Source organism: Phyllobates terribilis, unplaced genomic scaffold, assembly GCF_046119375.1.
Source record: "Phyllobates terribilis strain yellow unplaced genomic scaffold, ASM4611937v1 Scaffold_11__3_contigs__length_659146591, whole genome shotgun sequence".
Classification (NCBI taxonomy): domain Eukaryota; kingdom Metazoa; phylum Chordata; class Amphibia; order Anura; family Dendrobatidae; genus Phyllobates; species Phyllobates terribilis.
In genome coordinates this window covers 631673299-631682084 of record NW_027362771.1, presented here as the reverse complement: position 1 = coordinate 631682084, position 8786 = coordinate 631673299, and the positions used below count along the sequence as shown (strand labels likewise).

The window sequence follows — 8786 nt, the reverse complement described above, 5'->3', positions numbered from 1 at the left end:
ATTGACTTTTTATTTTAATTTTGGACAGCTTATCAAAAATTTTTAACACTTTGGAAGCCATTTTAAAACAAGACGATTGTAAGTGACGCTTGTCTGTAGTCTAGAATTCTGATATGAAGACATGAGCTGCATTCACTGTGAACTGTGAAATGATGATCATAATAATCTGTATAAGCTTCTTCAACTTCAGAAAATGACAGACGCCTCAATTTTTTTTACGGACAGAGCAAAAAAATTGCTCCATTTTTCCGGACTGTCCTGAAATATTTGGACGTTTGTCAACTATGCCACTGATACTGTAGATGCAAAGAATCCGAATTATTCTATAAATTTTTGTACATGAAAAAATTACACAATTTTTTTTTTACAGCTTCACTTATATTTTTGTTCCTTAGACTGTATATGATAGGATTGATGAAAGGAGTAAACACAGTATACAGCAGTGATAGGAGTTTACTGTTTGTAGATGTTTGTCCTTTACTTGGGAAAACATAAACGCTGAACATAGTCCAGTAGAATATGGAGACCACAGTGAGGTGGGAGCTACAGGTGGAGAAGGCTTTCTGTCTACCGGTTCTGGATGGGATCCTTAATATGGCGGCAATAATCTTGGCATATGATACAATTATTATTATCATTTCTGATGATTGCTGTAGGAGTACCTAACAAAATCATTTCAAAGTGAACAATGAACGTATCGGAGCAGGCAACGTCCAGTAGAGGATTCGGGTCACAGAAAAAATGGTCAATTATATTGGGTCCACAAAATGTTAACATCGTTATTAAGAGAGAAGGAATGACTGAAAGGGAAAATCCCAAACTCCAAGGAATGAAGGTCAATTTCATACAACATGTCCTTGTCATTATAGAAGTATAACGGAGGGGATTACAGATGGCCACATATCTGTCATAAGACATCACTGCGAGGAGAAAACATTCAAATGCTCCCGAAACACAAAAGAAATAAAGTTGGGTGATACAACCAATAAAAGTAATGGTCCTCCCACTGTATAGAAAGACTTGAAGCATCTTAGGAACAATACATGTAACCATCAATATGTCACCAATAGATAATTGTGAGATAAAGAAGTACATTGGAGTTTGGAAGTTCTTGCTGGTGGACACCAGGGTGAGGATTTGGAGATTTCCACATATTGTTCCACAGTAAACCAATAGGAATAGGCAAAATAGCAAAATTCCTAAATTCTTGCTTGCTTGAAATCCCAGTAGTAAAAAGTCTGTGACCACAGTAAGATTTCTTCCCTGTGTTTAAAAGGAAAGAAAAAAAGGCGGAACGTTATCACTGGCCGCTCACAGGCATCATGTGACCCCTGGCTGCAGCCGGCTCTGACATCCGCTGACGTCATGACAAGTGCTGGCTGCAGCCGCGGTCTCTGTCTTCTTCTTTCCACGGTGGATGCCAGGCTGTGGTTGGGGTTACCACATATTTCATGCAATAAAATGCTAATTAATTATGTAAAAATCATACAATGTGATATTCTGGATTTTCTAAGGTTCTGTCTCTCACAGGTGAATTTTACCTACGATAAAAATTACAGACTTCTCCATTCTTTGTAGGTGGAAAAACTTGCAAAATCGGCAGTGGATCAAATACTTATTTCCCCACTGTATGTCATTGTCAAGCACTTGCATAAGTAAATTAACTGAACATCACATCATTAAAATGAAGGATGTAAAAGAATCATTATAATTTATCCGGACTCAACCTCAATGTTTTATAAAACAATTTCAATAACTGCCAAGTAATCCAGTTGTTTCAGTTTTGATGATTTAGTCCTACTAACTTTCTTCTACACCCTGGCACTATTGTGTTAAGCTTTCACATGGATGTTGCCACAATCACCATTGAATCATTGGTTGATGGATGTAATACTCTGCCTCACTCCTGCTGCTGCTGATGGGGAAATAGAACACTCTGATCCCTTTCAGCTAACCATCAGACTGCTGGTAATTGCTGCTTTACATGGGATGTTTTTGGGTCACAGACCTTCAAAAAATACAAACTTTCAGACTCTGCATTTTATTCCTAATAGTATTTTGTTTTATTTGATGTGAGCAGAGATTAGAGTAACTAAAGCTTCATTAAACCCCTTCCCTATATTTAATGATAAAGGAGAGGTTCATTTCTCCAGGGTTTCTTTTGTTAGTTATGTTTAGTTTTCTTTTTTTTAATGCAGTCATCCACATATCATTAGTTTGTATTCATAAGCAGTTACAGTATATGCCAAAGAGTTTTTTTTTGTTTAACCCATCTTTGTAATATTTAACCTAAATTACAACCACACAGGTATGATACACATCTGATGCTGCCATCACATTACCGGGGACACACAACATCTATGGCACCATTTTACCAGGAGCCATATTTCATGGTTTAGTACTTTGTTGACCCTAATTCTTTAGTTTTGACTAAAATCTGAGGTACAAAGGTTGGGAGAATAGTAACAAAGCCGAAGCTCGATGAGAAGGGTCAAACACCAAAGAGACATATAGAGAGGAAGAAACTACTGTCACAAAGCAAGACCATTTCAGAGCTGAACATTGGCAGACAAATTTACAAAGTCAGATATTTGCGAGAACTAAATAACTGAAAAGGAAGCAATGTACAAAAGTTTAGTGAATTAATGTGATTGAAATACACAAAGCTGTCGATGAGCAGCAAGATCACGGTACAAAATGATAACTGGCAACACTAGAATTTCTATAAAATTTTAGGGAGAACATTTTCTAGAATAATTTGCTTAGTGACTGTGTGAACTGGGGAAAATAATCACCAATTATGGAGAAATAAAAAACACAATTTATGTCAAGCAAAAGATATAACACATCTATAAAATGATGATTCTTTGAAGATCTTTCTGCATCTCCACCATCGCCAAAACTAGTGACTGAGCAAGTCTACCCAATGAAGACAATGAGAAATGACCTACAGAATAAAGCTTTATTCTTACAGTAATGTGTCTCATCAACTCTTAGATTTATCTTCCCTATATATCATGTTAAATTAATAATTTAGATTATTTGGAATTACTGGTCTCAATGCAAAAAATGAAGAAGTGTGGATGGTGGATATCCATTGCCCACCCTTTTTCGTTTTTTTACTGTATCTCGCCTCCTGAGCAGGACGTCAGGAGCAGGGGGAAGGTGCTGCAGCGCTCCAGGACCGCCATCTTTACATTGCTTAGAATCAGCGCTGTGCCCGGCATGCACAACTATCAGAGGTGAGTTGAACACCTCTTCTCCCATCTCATGTGTTGTGACATTCTTCACAAGGAGCGCCCTCTCTTTTTGTTTATTTTCACATGGTCTCAATGCAAGTAAGGGCCCGTGACAGTTCTTACATCAAGTGTATCCATTATCTTCTATTGATAAGAATAATGTAAGTAGATGGAATTTTTCTTAATCCTTTTAGAATAAATGATCAAAGTTAAAGAAAATCTTCACAAATAAACCAAAGCGTGGGATGATGTGTGATTATCAGCCTCGTAATGGAGCACGAGAACCTCTATATATACCCTGAAGACTAAAGGGAATTCTATATATTGTTGTATCTCATACCTCTTGCGTCTCAGTCTACTGAGAAAATAAAATGGAGTAGTAAAAAGATAATTGTCCCCATGATCACTCAGGTCATTTACTCTAAGAAAAAAAATTGTATTAGATTCACTTTATTGCAGCAAATATAAAATAATACAATCATGTTTATTCTTATATGCTTTGATGTAGTAATATATTTGTAGAATCTGCCGAATTTTGGGGTGCCAGTTATAATAATTAACAAGAACTACTGGATCTTTAAAAGGGTATTTATTGCAAAATGGATATATACAATTACACACACTGACAAGCCAAAGGGTGACAATTAGTAATGAGCGAACATGGTTGGTGGTAATCAGATATCACTAGAGTATCTGCGTGCACGAATGTGCTCGGCATTCGGTGAACATTAGCTGGTGCTCGAATTTGAAACTCGAATCCTCACCCTGCATGTTTTGCTTCTGTTACACAGCCAATAAACACGCGGGGATTGCCTGCCAGTCACTGTAATGCAATAGTCATCTTGATAGTAGCATTACTGTGATTGGCTGGCTGTATGACATCAATATGGGCTATAAAAGGACAAGAGCCACCAGGCTCGGCACACTAACGTCATTGCACAGCTCATAGACAGTTATTTTTGGAGGGAGAGAGTGCCTATCCAGGTCTGTGTGTGCACAGTTTATTAATCAGAGTCCTGTAGCATTGACACTGGTGCTGATGCTGAAACATATTATTAACAGTCTTTCTAAGGGCTAATTTTGTGTTTTGCTGTTTGTATGAGATACATTCTGCATTTAATCTAGGAAGTGACAGTTGCAGGAGAAAGGAGAGTGGCTGAATACTGTCTCTAGGCAGGGCTTAGGGCTTTGCAGTCCGTTGCTAAATATATAGCTCCAGCAGTTGATCACATTCTTTTTCTTCTGCTATATTGTCATTTATATAGTATTAATGTCATGGGTGTGTTAGAAGAACAGACACCTTCTTGAAGGTGTTTCTCCAGGACCCAGCGGCTACCTTCCTCTGGCTAATTAACACACTGGTCTGTGTGTATAAATACCTGCTGTGTGCCAGATTAAGTTTCTGGCGATATTCACTTGTTCCCTTGTGAATGCTTGAACAAGAGCAGTATGTCTTCCTTTCTGGTGCTAGACCATGTGTTTGCATATGTCTGAAGTCATCAAAAGCTAAGCAATTATCCCTTGTTTGTTCCCCCTTATTGTCTGTAGTGCTCAGTAGGGATCGACTAGCGTTCATACCCCCTTTCCTAGCCAGAGCCAAATGACAGGGAAAGACAGTGTGAGATACGCATGCGGTGATTGGTTAAGAGCCAATATAGCAACGTTAGTGGAGACAGGGTAGATCTACCTAGGAGGTCTCCACGTCCACCTTTCCCTAGAGTCTGGGCTCCCTTTCCCTCTTCCATTTGTGTTGCACTCAGTCTTTCCCACACCTTGTGTGACATTATCGCCGGCCGAGCACATTTTTTTTTTGTGTGTGTTTTTTTGGCGTGGACTTTTTTTTGTCTTTTCTCCCTTTGTATGGTTTCAGTTGCAGAGCTTGCAGATCAGCTGCATAGTCTGTTTCTGGATGTGAATGACTTCCGCTGTGAGGTTCAACAACAGCATCAGCAGCTACAGGTTGATAATGTGGGGGTCTCTGCAGGTAGGCCTGTCCAGCCTGAACCCAAGGTTGCCCTCCCGGACAGGTTTTCAGGAGGTAGGAACAAGCTTTTTGTATTCAAGTAGGGTTGCAAACTGTATTTTAAACTTCGTCCCTACTCCTCCGGAAATGAGGAACAATGGGTTGGAATTGTGATCTCTCTACTGCAGGGAGATCCTCAATCGTGGACGTTTTCTTTACCACAGGATACGGTTTGTCTCCAATCTGTTGAGTGGTCTTTTAGGGCTCTTGCCCTCATTTATGATGACCTGACCAAGTCGCCTTGGCTGAGTCTGGGCTACGTTGCCTTCAGCAGGGAAATCGATCAGTGGAGATGTACAGTTCTGAATTTCATAGATGGGCAACGGATTTTAAATGGAATGACTCAGCCCTTAGAGGCCAATTTTGTGAGGGTCATTCTGAAAAGTTGAAAGATGCCTTGGCAGTTTATTAAATCCCTCAGTCCTTGGAGGCTGCCATGTCTTTTACGATACATCTTGATAGAAGCCTTCAGGATAAACAGAGACCTCCTTCCCCGTGATTTACTGGGGAGACCACCTTCCACTTCCTTCTTGTTGGGGTTTTATACCTCTGCAAGGGGAGCTCCCTGGTGGTGAACCAGTATTTTTTGAGTGGGCCTGTCCTTCAATTCCTAAACAAAAGGAAACTCATTTAACTCTTGGTCATCTGGAATTGGATAAGCAAGGAGTGCATTTGTTGCCACCCTGCAGTTCCAGGTTTGTCTAGACAGCAGAGGTGGTGCTACGGAGCAAAATCAAAATTTCTGTGTTTGTTGACAGTGGTGCTGGAGTCAGCTTGATTGATGCTGAGTTTGCAAAAGCTCATGGTCTCGCTTACTCTTCTTTAGCTAAACCTATTTCCATCTTCGCCATCGACTCAGCGCCACTTGCACAGAAAGCATTTACTCAGATTGTACATAATGTAAAACTGAGGGTGAGGTCAATTCATTGTGAAATAATCCCTTGCTATGTCCTGCACAATCTTCCCACACCAATTGTACTGGGTCTTCCATGGCTGGTGAAACATAATCCTTTAGTGGATTGGCAAGCCATGGAGATTATTGAATGGGGAGGTTACTGCCATGAAAATTGTTTAAATATTTCCCTTGCTACTGTCTCAACGGAAATATTACCTGATTTTCTGTCTGGTTTTGAGGATGTTTTTTCTGAGAGGTTGGTGTCAGGAATTGCCTCCTCATCATGCATATGACTGTCTTATTAACCTGACTTCCGGAGCAAAACTACCGAAGTCCAGACTATATAATATTTCTGGCCCTGAGAGACAAGCCATGAAGGATTAAATTGCAGATAGTCTGTTGAAGGGACACATTAGGCCCTCATCTTTGCCTGTTGTGGCTTGGTTCTTCTTGGTGAAGAAAAAAGATGGCGGTCTACGTCCCTGTTTAGATTTCTGAGAATTATATCAAATTACCATCCAAGACCCATACCCTCTTCCTCTGATTCCTGATTTGCTCAGCCAGGTTGTAGGACCTAAGGTTTTTTCCAAGTTGGAAGGGGACGAATTGAAAACAGCTTTCAATACCCTGGAAGGACATTTCGAGAGTCTTGTTATGCCTTTCGGTTTGACCAATGCACCTGCGGTATTCCAGCATTTCATAAATCATATTTTCCATATTTTGTGGTGGTCTACCTAGACGATATTTTGTTTTGCTCACCTGATTTGGAGACACATCGGCGGCATGTTAAACAGGTGCTCCAGATATCAAGGGATAACGAAGGGAGGGAAGGGAGGAGAGCCAGGCGGAGGTGACCGAGCGGACCGGGAGGACCAGTAGGAGGCGACCGGAGAGACGAGCGCAAGAGAGCGCTGTGGCAGCGTGCAGTGTCGGCCGGCGGAGGGTGCCAGGTGGTGGTGACCAGGAGGTGATCAGGAGGACCGGTAAGAGGCGACCGGAGGGACGAGCGCGCTGTGATAGCGAGCAGCGTCCCTAGAGGAGGTGAGTGAGGGGCAGGAGGCCGCGATAAGCGGCCCTACTGAACCCAAGTGTGTACTGTACTGTATTGTATTTGTATCTGTATTGTAATTGTATTGTATTCCCGAGTCCATATTTAATTGATTACCCCCCCTTCCATATTTAATTGATCACCCCCCGTCCATATTTAAATTGATTCCCCTGAACACCCCCGTCCATATTTAACTGATCCCTCTGACCACATTAAATTGACCCCCCCGTCCTCATTTAATTGATCCCCGACCACCCCCCGTACATACTAAAGTGATCCCCCTGACCACATTTAAATGATTGACCCCCCCAGCCCATAATTGATTGATCCCCCTTGTCCTATTTAATAGATTCCCCTTGTTTACTTTTACTCATCCCCAGTCCTTATCTATTTGCCTTATCCCCCACCATATTTAATTAACCCCTGTCCATAATTAATTGATTGATTCCCCAGACCACAATTAATTATTTCCCCAGTCCATATTTATTGATATTATTGATATTTATTGATCCCCAGTCCTTAGTTAATTGACCCACCGTCCATACCTATTTATTTGCTTTACCCCCATCCTATTTAATTAAACCCCCTGTCCATAATTAATTGATTGATTCCCTAGTCCACAATTAATTATTTCCCCAGTCCATACTTATTGATCCCAGTCGATAGTTAATTGACACACCGTCCATACTTAATTAATCCACCTGACCCACTCAGCTGATCCCCCGTCCATACTTAATTGATACTTAATTGATCCCCCGTCCATACTTAACTGATCCCGCGCCAATATCTAATCGATACACTTGCACATCCCAAATTGATCCCCGTCCATACACCTATATATAAATTATTGTGTTTTGTACTTGTACATATATACTGACTGTATCCCCATATTTAGAATGACGTCCATGTTGGCCGGAGCCGTGCAGTGTACATCTTGCTCAATGTATGCATTCCCTGAGCTACCGCTCAGGGATCCATACTGCTGCGAGAGATGTGAGCATATCGTGCACTTGGAAGCCCAAATCCTGGATCTAAGTGCTCAGATAGCGGTACTGAGGAGCATTGACAACATGGAACGGAGTTTGCTGCTCACCGAGCAGACACTCAATGGGTCAACACTGGGGGTGGAGCTTAGTGGGGAAGCGCAGGCTGAACAGGCAGGGAGCTGGGTAACAGTTAGAAGGGATAGAGGGAAGAAGTATAGGAAGGCTGGTTCAGAACCAGCATTATTGGAGCACGACAGATCCTCTGACCGCCGGGGGAGTATATGCTCCAGTAATGAGGGAGAGGGGGGAAGTGTAGGGCAGGCTAGACAGGTCCTGGTAGTGGGTGACTCTATTATTAGGGAAACAGACAGGGCAATCTGTCACAAAGACCGCGATCGCCGAACGGTGTGCTGCCTCCCTGGCGCTCGAGTCCGGCACATCGTGGATCGGGTTGACAGGTTACTGGGTGGGGCTGGCGAAGACCCAGCGGTCATGGTCCACATTGGCACCAATGACAAAGTGAGTGGTAGATGGAGGGTCCTTAAAAATGATTTCAGGGATCTAGGTAGGAAGCTTAGGGCAAGGACCTCCAAGG

At 41.8% G+C, this 8786-nt stretch overlaps 1 pseudogene; it reads right to left on the bottom strand.

Moving 5' to 3' along the window:
• Positions 1-323: 323 nt before the first annotated feature.
• Positions 324-8786, bottom strand: part of LOC141167507 (olfactory receptor 11L1-like) — a 28650-nt pseudogene continuing 20187 nt past the window's right edge.